The sequence below is a fragment of the Pararge aegeria genome, chromosome 15 (assembly GCF_905163445.1).
Source record: "Pararge aegeria chromosome 15, ilParAegt1.1, whole genome shotgun sequence".
Classification (NCBI taxonomy): Eukaryota; Metazoa; Arthropoda; class Insecta; order Lepidoptera; family Nymphalidae; genus Pararge; species Pararge aegeria.
In genome coordinates, this window is record NC_053194.1 from 4,580,239 (window position 1) to 4,598,452 (window position 18,214).

Below are 18,214 nucleotides of genomic sequence, written 5' to 3' on the forward strand. Positions count from 1 at the left end.
TACAGAAATAAATAGTAACATTACTGTCTGAACAATATCGCATATAAGAAAGCCCAGCAACAAAACGTAACATCAAACTCGGTTCTCGTCACGAGTGGAACCGGTGTCAAGCGAGGGATTCTCTACCTTTACTACACTTACTACCTTTTCTACGATTACTTATTTGATCGGGTAAAAGTTAACGACCATTTATATGGTATTGAAAAATCGCCATCTAGTTTTCCAATATTGGCACGAGATGGCGCACCTTCGATTCCATATAAATCCTAGTTAACGTTCACGCATCGAGTATTAAACGTCGTGTTGGTACAGAATCTCACAATCTTCACTCTGGTGCCTAATGTAGTTGAGTTATACCACTCAGGTATATTATACAGGTGAGGATTCCACCTAGGTGATGTAAATAAATAATTACATTCACTACGTATTTTTACAGCTTTCCGCACTTCGCAAATAAAAGTTTACCCCTTGTTGTCTAGAGCGCTATCTCCTCGTAAATATTTAAATGGGTCGCTCTGTTTCGTTGCAATACAGTTAAGCTTTACATTAAAGTTTAAGAAAAGTTAAGTGAACGGAACTGCGTCAAGAGGAACGGCGAACGACATTACAATGTAGATAACAGAACACCCGGTATAAACCTTCATATAAAACGCCCTGTGGGCATTCTAGTATTCCACCATCGCCTGTAAACAGAGTAACACTTCACAGGACACACAAGGATCACGTACTAAAAAGTGCCGCCATGTGTCCATCAACCTGAGAAGTAGGGGTAAAGCTTCATATGCCTTCAATAACATCGACAATCATGCCTTTCAGACCGGAATATTGCAATGCTGCTTTATCACAGCAATGCTTCTTGGCAGCAGAAATAAGCACGGCGGTTGTAGTAGGTACTTCCCCGGACGAGCTCTGATTAGTAAGATTCATAGGAATTTGAACTTAGAGCCATATCTAATTTTTCATTTCTGTGATAGCCCAGTGAGTAGGACTTTGACTTAACTTTCGGGGGCCGAGTTCGAGTCCCATCACGAACCTCTAACTTTTCTAAGTTATGTGCATTTTAAGCAATTAAAATTTTAGTTGCTTCAACTGTGAAGGTAAACATCGTGAGGAAACTGGAATGTCTGATAGTTCTCGATAATGTTCTCAAAGGTGTGTGGAGTCCACCAATTCACCCTGGGCCAGCGTGGTAGACTACATCCTAAACCGTTCTCAATGTGGGAGGAGACCCGTGCCCTGTAGGGGAGCAGTTACGGGTTGATACGATAAAGAAATCATGCATTAAACGTAATATCAATAATGACAAAATAAATCTATTAATACCAATCTCTTCTGAGCCTAAGGGACTCTGAAGTTAAAAGTTGTCTGACTTATGGTCATCCCTGTCAATAGATTTAAACTAGTTTATACAAATACTTGTTCTTACTGTACTGCTATCACCTCTGCGCTTAAAACTCAGGCGAATATATTAACTCATTTATCAAGAGTCACAAATATCGTTGTGCAGAAAAAAGTCTCCATAATGTATCAGAACATATGCAATGTTGGTTTTATACTTTTAGTTTTCATAAAATTTTACCTATTTACTACTCTATGCTATACTGTTCTATTTATGTAAATTCTGTTTGTGAAAAGTTATAATGGACTTTACTTACTACTAGTAAACTAGTCTGTGTATTTTTTTTTTAATAGTAAGTTTTCCTTCTGATACGTAAGTGTGTTATAATTTATTTTGCACAAATATCAAAACTCACTTTTTTGAGTTAAATTTGTATGTGGAAATATCCGGAATACGATATACTGACTTAGACAAATCTGAAATTTTCTTTATTGCTAATATGTAACCTATCGGGAAACTTTTAACGTGTCTTTAGTTGTGTTATTTGGAACATAAAGGCGAAGTTATATGTAACTATTTATTAGATATAAGTAATTCCAGTTTAAATCAGGAAATGATAACACACTAGATTTTTTTTTCTAAAATGCAGTTGTTCTACCGCATCGGAGAAAATTGACCAAAATTTTGGCAATATTACTCTTTTCGATAAGCAAACTTAATATGACCGAAAAACCTGTTACCTCTACAACCTCAGTTGGCTCGCTAACCACTTAGAAATACTTACAAAAGGGCACGATCACGTTTTTTGGAATGAGGACTTTACGATATTTGGCTCCACCAAATATCTGAAAGTCTCCACTTCAAAGTACTAAAACGTTCATTCACTGCCTGACGTAGATCTTAGAGGTAGGGAAAAAGTGACTCCCTACAATTTGCTTTATATCGTCGGTCCACGTAGTGGAAGAATATATAACGCCAGCAGACATGTAATCTATAAATTAAGCAAATATTAATTAACCATACCAATTAATTAAGTTTATATTGTGGAATAATTGTATTTACTGTCCAAAATTAGAGTTGTATCATTTAGTTTTTTCAAGCAATTGGAAGCTAGATTGTTTCATCACAAAATGGACTTTACACTCTCTGACACAAATTCCAAAATGGTCCAGCCGTGTTTAGTATTTCACATCTCCTCGATGTAAAAAACCTAAAAAGCAACTGGCGATTCGATTATCTCGATTATTGAACTGAACCACTTCGAAGATTGCTTTTTTTACCCATATCTGAATGTAACATGAATATGTAAACAGTAGGGCTGGCCAAATTTCGAAACATTCTTATATGTATTCGATTTAAAACTTTTATAGTATTCTCTCGTATTAGGTATCTCGATTTTACTTTTTTATTCGTCAAAGGTTTTATAAAAAGTAACATTTATGGTTTGTCCTAAATTATCCAAATATTTTATAAAGAGGCCTTAAAAATAGGTAACTGTTTTGTTATTTTAGATAGAAATGTAAATAATACTTTGTAATAACATTTCCCAACGAATTGTAAAGCTTCCTTATTAATTGTTCCGTTGTTTTAAATATTTCAAGTCGCAGGGACTTGAAATATTGGTTTAAGACATCTTACAGAAGTAAAAATAGACAGCCGATATTTAAGACGATGTTAGTGATAATAACCAGCTCCTCGATTGACGGACTATTCCAACCAGTTGCCAACTCTTCGTCTTCATACAAACGCATAATTTGATAGTGACAGCTGTCAACTCTTCGCACATATTGTATGGGGATAACAAGGTGGCCACCACTGGGCAAATGTTGGAAAAGTTAGTAAATCGTGCAGCAACACCGAAAGTATCAAATATACCTTGCGGCATAGAATAAAGAACATACAGAGTCCTGATCCAGCCATTGCATTGTATCCAAAAACAGAGAAAACGCCCCGAGCACGTCTCACTTCACACCCGCGAAATGTTGCTAGCTCACAAACTTTTCCCATTTATTGGTAATCTTTAAGAACATTGGAGGTAAAATAATTACTGCCAACTGCCAAATGAATTTAGTGACTAACCGCCTGTTCGAGAAATAATACTAAAGTGGAGTATCAATATTAGTCGTCTATACGGTTTCTGTATGTTCATAATTCTGTGCCTGGCATAGAACACTATTTTTCCAACACCACTTTTGGTCTGACCCGGGATTCGAAGCTAGATCTTCATTGTCCACAGTCAAACTAACCATTAAACCAACGAGACAATTTCAAGGTAAATAATATTGTAGTAGTACCTACTACGTACCTGTACGTGGTGGTAATATTAGTAGTGACAGTTCCAGTAAAGTACCAGCCCTAAACATCCCGATGAGATTGTAAGCATGTTATTCACTTGGTTGTGCATAGATGTAAAAACGTATATTTTTCTCTCATTCCAGATCGGAACCAGACAAACCGCTTTTATGGTTGTTTTACTGTTTGCAATTTAACTTGAAACGTTACACCCGAGGCGAACAAAATATAAGAGGGAATTCACACGGAGCGATGCGATATCGGTTACTAAATCCGATTCGACATTCTCTGTGTACAGTACAGTACTTTTATTCATCTGCGCGTGAACTTCGGTTCGAAGTCCAGAGATAAATAAAAAGTAAAATATGAGTTCTACAACAACTTAAGTTGCGTGTGTAATTACTACGGGATTTTTTTGATTTTTCCGGCATTAGATGAGGTCTAGTAGAACGTACAAACTTTTACATAATATATACAAGGATACTAGAAATAATTGGGTGTAGTAACAATATCAATAAAGCAAATAATTATTCTCAAATTGCACATCGTGTTCTTTTTAAACAAATACTAGATACAAAACTATTGCTAGAAACAATAAGGTTGTATTAGGTACTGACTAGATGTAAGGTTTGTAAACTAGGACAAGAGTTTTGCAAACTGAAGTATATTTAGAGAAGATTAAAAAAAATAAAGTAATCTGTCTTTAGGCTCTAATTTTTGAGCCTTTCTGTAACATAAATTGTTATTGTTATACAATTGACCAATAATAAAGTCTTACTGCGGTTTATTTTGAAGCGAAACCCAAGACTGACGGACCAAATTACATGTTGCAAAACTTAATAGTGTGGATACTCGCACAGAGTATCCACACTATTAAGTAACTAACATACTCCGTTTTACCTAACAGATACGGATTGAATGTATGGTTCAGGGAAATCATTAACGTATCGCATCCGATTATATGAAAACGCGATAATATTAACTCATCTACGTTGTAAGAAATATTGAACCTCTGTGTTTTTACATTTAACTTAGGTGGCTTTATATCAGCGTACAAAGAAGAAAGAAAAATATTGACGGTACATGTGATTTAAATAGAAAAATGTTATCGATAGGTGCTGACTCAATTCTACTCGGCCGAGTGGCGCAGTGGGCAGCGACCCTGCTTTCTGAATCCAAGGCCGTGGGTTCGATTCCCACAGCTGGAAAATGTTTGTGTGATGAGCATGAATGTTCTTCAGTGTCTGGGTTTTTATATGTATTTTATAAGTATTTATGTATATTATTCATAAAAATATTCATCAGTCATCTTAGTACTCATAACACAAGCTACGCTTACTTTGGGGCTAGATGGCGATGTGTGCATTGTCGTAGTATATTATTTATTTATTTATTTATACATTTCCCTACTCCTAAGCAAACTACTATCACCTACTGCGATCTCGTCTACTCAGCGTGGTGATTATAGGAACGAACGACGCTACTGTCCATTCTCTGTTTCCCTTCTCCCTACGACACCCGCGGAAAGAGGAGGGGTGGTAAGAACTGTATTCTGATCTGCCGGTACTACACCACACGGTATAGCCAATTGTAGACACAAAAATATTTGACACAAAAAACCGACTTTGTTCCAACTAAACAACAAGAAATATTTTCTACAACATTTTGAAGTCAGTGCCAAGTAAAATGTAGAAAATTACTACTACTAATAGAAATTAGAATGGTATTCTAAGAATTTACCACATATTACCGACATACAGCTGAAAGAATCGCGAAGCTAAAGTTGCAAATGGGCGGTGCACATAGCTGGGTGATCCGATGCACGTTGGGGTCCCAAGGTGCTGGAATGGCGACCTCGCAACGGTAAACGCAGCGTTGGTAGACCCCCCTTGAGGTAAACGGACGACATCAAGCGATGCCACTCGCTTGATGTCGTCCGTCCGTCCGTCCTGCCGCTGGACCTAAGCTGCACATAACCGTGGTATTGGGACTCCCTAGACCTATATCCACATATTTTAGAATTTGATATTACTCTATAATATACTTAATATATTATATTATTGCTAAAAACATATAAAGAAAGAAGGGGCCAGGTATTCAGATATTCACTATAATACCCACAATGTTCAGGATGGCACTTAGATCTTTCATTAATTAACAGTATTATTGAAGCTAAATACCTAGTTTCTCATATTAAAGTATTAATTTTATAAAAGACATCATTAAAGCCCACCAACCTGCTTTCGAGCAGTGTTGTGGGTCTGTACTCTATAAACCTGACTTCCCAAGGAGTGAAATAAAACAACTAGACTGACTCTAATACTGTATATTAGGCTTCTCTATAATTCATATTACTTATTACCTTCAAATGACTCTACTACCAGTTCGGAATGCTGTCTTCGGCAGAGAAGACCACTGGCAAGAAACTCTACCGTTGCTCTTTTATTCAATCAATTAAAACAAGACTTATAAACACAATTACAACATTATCATATGTTATAACGCTAGGCCCTTTGATACAAGACATATAAGACAGGTCAAACATAACTACTATTATCACTTATAACATCAGGACTTTTGAAACAAATTGTTTGTATAGAGCAACGTATGCTACATAAGCTATCTGTATGAAATAATGCTAGGGCTCCATATATGATACCTGAATAACCCAAAGGATATAAGAGATATACTTATCTGATGCTACATCAGGTACAACCATAGTACCAACAACTTTTAACAACTTATCTCAACTCCATCACCAGTATATACGACTCTTGTTTTGCCACAACAATATTTCGTTAAGTATGTCGTTTCCATTATAAATCATCTATTCCCAATTTGTAACGTTCTATCCACAATACTTTACTTAATCTTCTATTCTCAATTCATTAATTTAAATCCGTCCTCACTTTTCTTTTGCCGCCAATCTAACTTGTCAAACTCGCGTCTCCCGCCATAGATCCTATACTTTTGTTTGACAGTTTACTAAAGTCCTTTATTCTATTTTCAATACATTATCAATGAGTATACAAACTATTATTTGTTGATATATTACTACCCATCATTATTTGAAGAATTTTGCATTACGATTGGTTTTAACTACAGGTGTATATCGACATCAGAAAGTCCAAACACGACACTCTCATATCGAAGATTAAAGTCCATCTATTAATAGAATTATAACAATAAACCGATTGAAGGAATATAAAAATCAATAGTTGAAATTAATACAAGAGCTATGCTGTTAATCTCCAAAGGGGTGTAGTGATTCATTGATTTATTACACAGCTAAAAAATATACCGCTAATATAAAGAGGAAATTCAGAAATCTTTTTTTTAGGCCCAACAACACAACAAGGTCCTCTAAAACCATATAACTATACAAAGCCAAAACATAGGTAATTAAATTAGAAAAAACAACAAAATTGTTATGTACTGTATACATAACAATTTTAAAATATATACTATACCTACCTACATAAAAAGCGTGTAAAAATACGTAAACGGACCTTTGAGAGATACAAGAGCTCAGTCAAACAAAGCAGTCATACTTATATAAAAACCGTCAATAGCCAATAGTTATAACAACCCCCATTTTGTACCACAGGTTAAAAATAAACAATTAAAAAGAAATAAAAAGCGATTTAATAAACAAACGTACGTGGCAAACGTACGTGTAGAAACCATTGTTTTTAATTAGTTCATGTCAGTATACTGGTTAAGGTGAACCCGATGTGCTTAGCCGACTGAAATGGGAAGATAACTTTTTTATCCGGATCGTCCGACCATTTGCAATCAATACACTACAGTCCACAAAGCTTCCGTCGGCATATTACTATCAGGCAAATACCATCTCTGTTCCCATTTCCATACGTACGAGTATTGCATACAGCTGCACTGTTATTAAAGTTTTGAAGCTGGGCGCTTTAGGTACTTTAGAACTATCCTGATCAATCTCCTGTTTGAATTATTGCATCCTGCGCTTCTATTTCCACATTTCCCAATACAGAATGCGTTAGCTAGTTTTAACGCAAAAACTCATTTGAAACACCTTCAGCGGAGAGATCTAGTTGTACCTTCATAACACTAGCTATCTCACTAATAAACCAAAAGTTTGTTTGTTAATCATAATTTTAAAAAGTCATATGTGTACGCACTTCATTAACGGCCCGCTACCGGGCTCGGGTCTCCTCCCACAGTGAGAAGGGGTTAAGGTTTTGTTCCACCACGCAGGCCCAGTGCGAATTGGTGAAAAATAGTAAAATTCAAAAAATTCTTTTATTTCAAGTAGGCCTAAAATAAGCACTTTTGAAACATCAAGTCTGTTTGTTTGTAGTGACTCTACTACCGGTTCGGAAGGCAGATTCTACCGAGAAGATGCCGGCAAGAAACTCAGCAGTTGCTCTTTTCCAATATCAACAATTTACATTTTACATTTTAACGTTCATTTTTCTATCTTGTGAGAGATGAAAGCGGAGCCGGATGGTTCCAAGCAACCTTGTCATTATATAAAAAGCATAATAAAAAAAAAAACCTGAATAACATAAACTAACATAAACATTTTCCCCTAACATAGGCACGCTTAAACGCAAACCGTGTTGCAGGTAATAAAAAATTTAACACGTATCAATTATAAACCGCCAACCCGCATTAGAACAGATTCGTGGGTATAAGTTCTAAATACCTTCGAGCGAAGAACCCTTGCATAATAAATGATAGATAGTCCAATTGAAAACATGTTTAATGTTTGCGATCTAACCCACTAGTTTATTAATGGAGATAAAATAGTGATGCATTAATCCCTCGGGACTGTAAATCACAACTATGTAAGTTATTGGATGCTTGACAAGCGCGAAACGTCGAGTTTTGCTGACCTAATTTTTATATGACCTGCAATGCACCAACAAGCCTACAAGTCGAAAGAAATGTGTTTATATGTTTGACGGCAAATTGGCGCAGTGGGCAAAACCCTGCTTTCTGAGGCCAAGGCCGTGGGTTCGATACCCACAACAGGAAAGTGTTTGTCTGATGAACATGAAATATTTAAATAAATAAATAAATATACTACGACAATACACACACCGCTTCTAGCCCCAAAGTAAGCGTAGCTTGTGTTATGGGTACTAAGACGACTGATGAATATTTTTATGAATAATATACATAAATACTTAGAATATAAATATAAACACCCAGACACTGACAAACATTCATGCTCATCACACAAACATTTTCCAGTTGTGGGAATCGATCCCACGGCCCTGGGCTCAGAAAGCAGGGTTGCTGCAAACCGCGCCAAATTTATTATATGGAGAGCGGGTAGCAGCGTCATCTGTGCTACTACTACCATCTACTGCGATCACCAACCCGCCTGCCCAGCGTGGTGATTATGGGTCAATCCTCCCGTTGGCAGAGGCCTTTAGTCCAGCAGTGGACTCAGATAGGCTTTTAATGATGCTGTATACTATTAGTTCGCACTGGGCCAGCGTGGTGGACTACGGCCTTAACCCCTTCTAGTTGTGGCAGGAGACCAGTGTTCTGTAGTGGGCCGGTAATGGGTCGATAAGATGATGATAATATCTATCTTCTATATATAAATGAGAAAGTGTGTGGGTATGTTCCGTATAGGCTCCGAAACGGCTGGACTGATTTCAATAAAACTTTCAGGTAATCTCCGGATTGACCTGGCGAGTAATCCTGTAAAGTTTGGTGACTATCAGAGCACTCCTATTTTTGAACTGTCAAACTGTCAAATACAGCTTTTATTTACTATGATGATACTGTTGGGTGTACCCAACAATAGAATATCATGAAGATCGTGACAACAATGAAGATCATTATCTACACCCATGGGTGTAGATAATGATCTCCACCCGCTCGAGAAAAGAATAGAAGAAAATGAATACGGAGAGAAATAAATGATTTTAATATATTATGAGACTTAAATAAAAAATTTAATGACGTAAGTTTATTGTTTAAATAAAATAATGCAAAATTTAGCCCGGCGAATCGGCCTGGGGACGCTAGTTATTCATAAAAAAATATTCACAGTCATCTTAGTACCCATAGCACAAACTATGCTTACTTTGGGGCTAGTTGGCGATGTGTGTATATTATTTATATTTATATAACATGGGTAAACTTCACATTCGAAATATGAACATTGCCCGAACACTGTTTGCTTAACTCCATCTGTATCAAAAGCATGATAATTAAAGGACATCATGCTTGAAAGGTTTTTATTTAAAAAAGGAAAAGAATTAATAAATGTTTACAATTTTCTAATCCCTTGGGGAAAATTAAGGCGTAACTGTATACTACCGTAACTTTTAATTTACGCACACATCATGATATCAAAATAATAAAGATTATAAAATATATAAGGTAAGATTTGATATAACAGGTTTTTCAGGGCAAAAGTTTTCCTATAAAAGACTGACAAATTTGATGCCATAAAATACATGCGACAATATCATATTAAAACATGAACCGGTTCCCGGCTAGTGACAGCCACTATATGATGATCTCTGATTGGTTGACATTTTTTTAATATGTTTATTAAATTTACACTGAATAAAACTTTCATAAAATTTATTTTTTCCTATTCTTACTTACACTGCCCGCAATATAGAAGCGAGCCTACTTGGAAAGAGGTTTTATTTGTTCTACAAACAAAGCCTCGAATCACGAGTTGCATAGTTCGCTAGCGGAATACGAAAAACTTTTTTGGCTCAATTAAAATATCTAAGTCGAAATTTCTCAACGTTTTTTCACTAACAAGGCTACGAATACCGAAGCAGTTTTCATTACAACACTTTTATTTAGCGAATCGTACAATCTGTATATAGGAATCAGTATTCCTTATTTATTTATCTTCTCTCATTAATATAAATATATTTTTTAACATGTTACCATGCGTTTGTCTTGCAAAAACCGATATAATTTGTTTATAATATATTTGACAGGTGGTCCACACCTGGTAAAAAAAAGCTAAAAATGGAAAAAAATTTCTTTTACAACCTTTAATTTAGCGAAACGTACAATATTTAATCCTCAAATCCTCAAGTCACAATTATTCATTGTAAAGTCAACATCTCCTGAGGATGCTCCGGTTTCAGAGCGAAACGTGCGTAGAGGGTACATTGCCGAGGATCTGTTTGGTGTGGAGTATACGGATTGAAGTAATTATAAATTACACCATACAGATTCTGCTGCTGTTCGCGGAGTATAGCAAATTAAGCTTAATATTCATAATATATTATGGATTTCCGAAAAGTAACGCCTGCTAATATCCAATATTTTGCGGAGTAGGTGAAGTAAATTAAGCTTTATTTTCATAGTATTCCGCAAAGTAACGCCTGTCCCTATCCAATAACCACACCTTTTACACCGAAACCCAGCTATGCTAGTTGCTGCGGAGATAAGCATGCCGGTAGTAGGTACTTCGCCGGACGAGCTCTCTCCGTCAAAAAAGCACCACTTCTAAGTTACAATCTTGCATATTCCATTCCAAAGTGGTCCGTTATGCGAAATACCATATAAAAATTGGCGCAGTAGTTTTTGAAGAAAATTTCCTCAATGTCCGCGTTGTTAAGTAAAAATCACACTCACACACTGTACAAGGAATCGCTGAACCCCTTTTTCTACTAATTTTTTTTCTCTGTGTGTTCTGAACACTATAAATAATTAATTCAAAATAAATAATATATATTTAAATAAAATATATTAACATAGCCTTTATTAACAATCTTATAAATTACATTTCACGTTATTCTACTTAGTACTATCAAAATATTTATTTAATTTATTTATCATAGGTGGGTTAAGGGTACAAGTAAAGAAAAGTAATCATAATAATTATACAACCAAATGCGTACCTCACATCTTATATTGATGTGTATGTAATAAATGTATTTAAATTACATAATGCGAGATTAACCTCAACTTATTTTAAGATAAACGTGTGTACATGATTTTGGTATCATCATCATCAAAAACCTACAACAGTCCCATGCTAGACAAAATGCCTCAAAATGGGAGGATTATCATTTAGGAATAGTGTACCTTAATAATTTAAGGATTTAAACCTTACATTCAATCAAAATTTGTTACCTTTTTTATAAATATTAATCAAGTTTTTCGTAAAAGTACCTATATTGATACGTTATTTTTATTTACGAACTCATTATGAATTGCGATATGTGGATACTTCAACTTTCTATAGAGAATGATTGCTTTACGAAGTTTATTACCCTTTATGCTGTCATACAAGACTTTATTAATGCTTTTGACACTTTACACTTCAGAGTTAATAACTTTTACGCTGCACTGTACGAGACTTGTCACTTTTATGAATATCTATATATTCAACGAATGTAATAAATTAAGTTTAATTGACATTCAAGACCTTTTTTTTTTTTTCGTATATGGTCACTTGGGAACTAGGGTTGTCTTTACGGGGCTAGGGTTCGATTCCAGGGTCTCTGGTAAAAATACTCTGTACCGAAGTTATAAAATTGGCAGTGTGGCCCCCTAATGTACTGTACTGTACCCTTACGTGTTTTTCGTCGCACAATGCAAAAGTTAGAACCAGATCTACAGCAGGTACCTACAGCAGTCAACATCAACCTTATCTATTATTTCCTTCAGCCAACGTTGGCTGATTGCTGGGCACAGGCTCCTTCCTTATACAGGCTTTATTTATTTATTCACTTTATTGCACAGACAAGAAACGGTTAACAAAAGGAGTATTTAATGCTTAAGCATTTTCTACCTTTCTACGTGCGAGAAAAACGAGTGAGGTTGTGGCCAAAAATTTTTAGAAAGTAAAAAAATTATATATATACAAGTGAAATATATTTTATTTATACGTGTACATTTATATTCGACCGTGAATTAAAACTGCCGTGGTCGGCTGGTACAAGGAATTTTTAAATCCTAATTCTAATCGGCCTGACCAGAAAATTATATCCAGAGACCCGTTAACTGCAGTAAAACATGTCGACCAATAGACCAAAGACGCAGTTAGCGACAGAGGCATACTATTGTCAATTTTAAAACGATTTAAACCATAAAACACATTAAAGCCAAATTCAGATGCAAATGATCGCTAAGCGACATTCATTTCCCACACCATCCAAGTACGTCCCCAGTAATGTAGGCTAAGTATTCACGCAAAGAATCACAGCGTTTTCAAACAAATTGATTACCTAGGTACCTCTGTATCCCTAGTATCTGAAAGCAATTTTACGCTCTGAATCGTAAAGTTTTGATATATTAGTTGCTCGTTGATATCGTGGCTAAGCATTTCAAACCAATTGCGAGTCTACTGTTCGATACCCGGGTTGACAAAAACTGTTATGTATGCCGCTCCCGCTTATTAGTATCACTGACATTTGATCACAATTATTATCTGATAACATTCGTTTTACCCGGCTAAGTTTGCTGCGGGATCTTCTTCGACCAGGGCGCGTGTGGAATCCTCCTAGTTAACGAATTTGCCTATCGACAAAGACTATCGACAAAGACGTGCCGCTAAACGTGTTAACTATAAAATTAAAGAGCACATAGCGATCCATCAGTAACTTTCGCAAACATGAAATTAATGGTGAAATAGAGCTACAGCGCGTAGGCTAGGATGTAGTTATCACCATCACCTCACAATAATTCAAAGTAATGTGTATAAACGTTTTATAATTGCCTGTGATAGGCCTACATTAATAAAGAATGTTTGAATTAGTGTTGGATACCTAATCATTGGAGCAGCTCGGAATTATAAATTGACTTCCCTCTCATGATGATGACTCATCATTTTAATAATAATTTTATTTCTTGATCTCAATTTAAAATTATTGTTAGATAGAGCTTCATCTATTTAGCTTTAGAATTTAAGTAAGATATATTTTATGAAATAATGGTATCCATTTATTGAAATAGAAACCGCAGCGATAATTAAGTATATTTTTTTCTCGAATTAACAAGTAAAAAGTTTATGTAAATATCGATTCCATCGAATCATGTACCGATTCATAAGATAATAAGATATAAACTTGAATAGTTACGACTATAATAAAAAAAATAAGTTTTCAACAGAAATCCAATGAGGATACAAACGTTGGAAACGAATCTGTAACCAAAAGTCATATACCTTTTCAAGAAAATGTATGCCAAGTATTCACACGGCTTTTTCACGGAAATCAGAACGTAAGGCTATATGTGGACAGGGAGAAGTGCTCTCGCTATTATGCGAAGTTTTTGTAATCCGAGCATACCTACGAAACTATGAGAAACGTGACCATAGTGGCACCGGAACGCGTCTGGAATAATTGCATTATATTACTATAGCTTTTTCAACTACAACGTGAGGAAAAGGAAAAGTTATGGATAGCTTTTACTTATTTACCGCACAAAGTTCTAACTTGGAATTATCAAAAGGAAAATAATAACAATTACATATTTTATTCAGTAACATTTCTGACATAAATATTAAAAGGTACATTTAGATTAATGTATTGTTTTCATAAAAAAATAATGCTTCAATTATTTTATTTTTAATAAAACGTATTTCGGCAAAGTGAATAGAGGTCAGTGTACCTATAAACTACTGATTTTGATGCATTATTTTTACAACTTTAATTCATTCTTTCTATTTAGTAACTAATTATTTAGTAATTAAATAGGTACACATTTGATACCATTTAACATAATGTTACAAATGGGGTGATGATTGACCCACTTGGTTCATTGAACCTTATTATCTTTTTTAGATTCTGTGCAAAATCATACCTCCAAAGTATTTAAAGAATTTTTTATTCGAAGCAATTTTGTTAATGCATTTAGAATTAAAAAAATAGCTTATCTTATTTTTATCCATAAAGATTAAGTTCTCCACCTGTTCTACTTAATAACGTACAAACAATCTGATTTACAAACGTAAATTGATTTAAGCTATGAATTAATGGCTAATTGCCTAATACATCCAGTAATTTAATGAAAAATATCACGTAGCATTCATATTAACAGATTATTATAGAAATTAACGGAATAATTTAAAAATTATTTTGAATATCCAATTTCAACAAGTGGATATTTTAATATTAGGTTTATTACCGAATATCGAAAGTACCCTTTGAAAATAAACAGTAAGTACTTATTCAGTCACTAAGAAAGTACTTAAAAATAAATAAATAATAAAAATATCATGAATACCAAATTAATCGATAATAAAACACTAGATAAATAATACTCTAGGTCCAAAAACTGCATTCCACCGCAGCAAATAAAATTGCATTTAATAACTCAATAATTAATGTAATAGCAGATAAAATACTTCAATTATTATCAAAGAAAATAAATAATTCACAGAAATTCAATAACATCCGCATGAAATACCGCAGAAGTAATATTTCAGATTGTCAACAGTAAAATACATAAATAAAGATAATAGAAAATGTAAAAAAAATAACGGAAAACTCACCAGGAAAACAAATCAGTGTTTATTCGAGCTAATCAGAAGTACAACGGCATCACGATTCACGAAAACCTTAACGAGATTTTGTTTCTTTCAAAATTAGTGTTCGCGCGTGTCTCGCGTACAAAGCCGCACGAGCTTTGTCGGCTGGAGGCGGGAACGAACTGATTCTCGACTTGAAGTCTCGCTCTCGGGTCTCGAGTCTCGACTCTAGGCGACCGGCGTGAGTCGTCGCGAACTCTACGCCGCTTGCAGCGGACCCCCTCCGGCTATCACTCCACTTTCTGTTAGGGTACTCACGCACTTTAAGGGTACCTGATCAACATTTTGGTAACTGAACCCTAAAAAAAACTAGAGGGTAGGCTATGGTATTATGTGTACGTTACTCATGTAAAGAAAACTGCCTCGTTAGTCTAGTGACAAGGTGGTTCTAAAAGAAGTATTAAAGTACGGTTTACAAGGTTTTATGTTCAATTCCCGGGTCGGGACGGTAGTTATAACAATATCTCTAACAATATTTTTTATATATTCTACTACTCGGTACTCAATATGTTAAACTTATTATTTTTAGTTTAAGTAATTTTCAGTTTCAAACCCTAAGTAAAAAAAATCGTTGTCCACCCCAGAGCACTTTACACGTTCGGCTTCTGATATTATCTTCTATATTATACTAACTTAAAACATACTAAGACATAATTAAAAGGAGGAGTAACACATACTCGCTGAAAGTAGGTTTTCAGCGAGTATGTGCAGTGCAGTTTTAAGCCTTTTTGGTCCAAAGATCAGATTGCCATAATACTCTCCGATCTCTTTTAGAAGAGGAACTTCCAGAGGAAGAGAATGTGATAATGATAGTTAAAACTCACCACTGCAGGTGCAGCGTGTAGGGTATATCCTTTGAATCTCTCTTTTCCTAAGAAGATCCTGGGGCCCCTAATGAGAATGATGTTTATAAGGTGCACGCCACTGTTTACTCTGTCAAACTCTTCCCGTCCGTGTCGTATCTCCTTGTATCTAGATCCGTCACTCCACATTTAGTCGAGAGTGGCAGCGTGATGGCACACTAGAGAGTTATGCCGTTTATCGTGATGCACTGCAAAGGCGCGCCAATAATTCCACTTTAAAAAGACAAAACCCACTCCATGTTGGATTCAAACAGGTGCTACCTTGCGGAAGTCAACGATTTAGAAAAGACGATTTAGATTTCTTTTGTATGGACGGGCTTCCATTACTGAGTTTCTTGGTCTGCAATTCAACGAGGCAAGCGCCGTAAGCAAAATTCTGTTGCCCATAAATGCTCTTATCGGAGTGTAAAGATTTTTTTTTGGAATTATCGGAGTTGACGCTGTCTAAGGATGGTTGTCGTGGGAAAGAGCGGCTCGGGTCAGAAATCAGAATACTATTTTTCTGACCAGCTCGTGCAGTTTGATCTGTTTTTTCAGCTGTTAATTGACTGACGATGTCTTGCACACGTTCTGGTGGAGGCGGTGGAAGACTGAGTTGCGATCCTCAAATGTCTGTCGGGAGGTGGTAAAGAGTCAAGACTGAGCGTTAGAAAAGTCCTTATCTTTGCCTAAAGTTCTACTTTTCTACTACAGAAAAGTAAGAGATTTTTGTCCGGGGAAGTACTAACGTCATGCATATCTCTGCCAGCAAGGAGCACTGTAGCGGGGCTGTGTTTCTGTCTAAATAGGTGCCTGCCGGTGCCGTTGCCGTTGCAATTACTGCCACATGAAGCTTAACACCTACACATCAGGTTGGTGGACACGGCACTTTTAATGGCTTGTTCCTTGTATGGCATGAGAAGTGTTGCTGCGGTTGCAGGTGATGGTTTTCCACTTACCATCAGATGGGCCAAATGCTTGGTCCGTCAATTTTATTCGTATAAAAAAAAATACTAAAACTTTGGTACGACAAACTGCATCATTATCACCACTGGTATCTCGTATCACTTGCGGTTGGGTGTGGAAGCGTTCCCGTGACTCAGTCGACAGGCGATGAGTTGGACCGTGGGGTATTACGATTTGACCACACTGCTCGGCACTTCTCTATAATATTATAGTAAGTGTATATATACACAGTTACTGTTATAGTTCAACGAGTCGCGAAACTGAAATGGTAAGGGCGGAGCACATTGCTCGGAGAAATTATGGACGTTGAGGTACCAAGTTGCTGGCAAGTGACGACCCGCACTGGAAATCAAAATGTTGGTTAACTCCCACGAGTCTCTACACAAAACTATAGCGATTAGAGATCCCTACAAAAGATCTATGTCCAGCAGCTCCAGCAACGTCCTTTGGTTGGAAATGATGATGATGATGATAATAATCGTACGCAAGGTTAATAAAATAGCCGGTTTTCGTCAGTAACCCTTATTATTATTGATCGAAACTTATTAAGGAACAGGTTCAGTTTATACCACCGGATAATTCATATGATAATTGACTCGAAAAAATCTAACCACTAAATACTAACTTAATTGAACCTTATTAATAATTGTTTCGGTTAAGCATTTAAAAATTAACCGCTAAAACGCGGAATATTATTTTAACCAGTTGTCACTAAACCGCCCTAAGCTACACTGAAGAAAGAATTAATTAGAATCCGTGCTCGCACAGTATTACGCATTTTCGTCCAGTACTAGTTCGAAATATCGAATTATCAAAACAAGCTGTCTTCTATATATAATTTTATGATTACCGTCTACTGTACACATCTAAACTTTGTATATTATCTCACTGTATATTTTCCTTTCAACTCTACTCTTTTTTTTTTTGGCGTGGTTTAAAGCTTGGAAATCACAGAGAAAAGTATACATTAGCTTAAAAAGATGAACAGATATATAACTTCTGGGGTGGATTTCAGGTGGTTACTATTTAATTCATATACAAGGCTAGTTAGGAGTGGATGTGTGCTAAACCAATGGGATATAAAAGTATTGATAATAATAAAAACATTTTGCTCCACAAACTTTTCCTGAGATCTATTCGAAGTATCTGCTCTATCATAAGATTTGTTTACGTTCAAGGTCAAATGGGGTCACGGATTACTATGGCAACAGCAAAAAGAATGTGGTCTTACGGTAACATTAAAACAACAACATAACGTAAATCAGT

At 35.7% G+C, this 18,214-nt stretch overlaps 1 protein-coding gene across 1 annotated transcript in view; it reads right to left on the minus strand.

Annotated features, from left to right (window-relative positions):
* Window positions 1–15,242, minus strand: part of LOC120629959 (serine-rich adhesin for platelets) — a 79,594-nt gene extending 64,352 nt beyond the window's left edge. Inside the window, exon 1 of the mRNA XM_039899054.1 lies at window positions 15,105–15,242. The gene's annotated coding sequence lies outside the window, so the exon portion shown is untranslated. The remainder of the gene's footprint in view (window positions 1–15,104) is intronic.
* Between the last annotated feature and the right edge of the window lie 2,972 nt (window positions 15,243–18,214).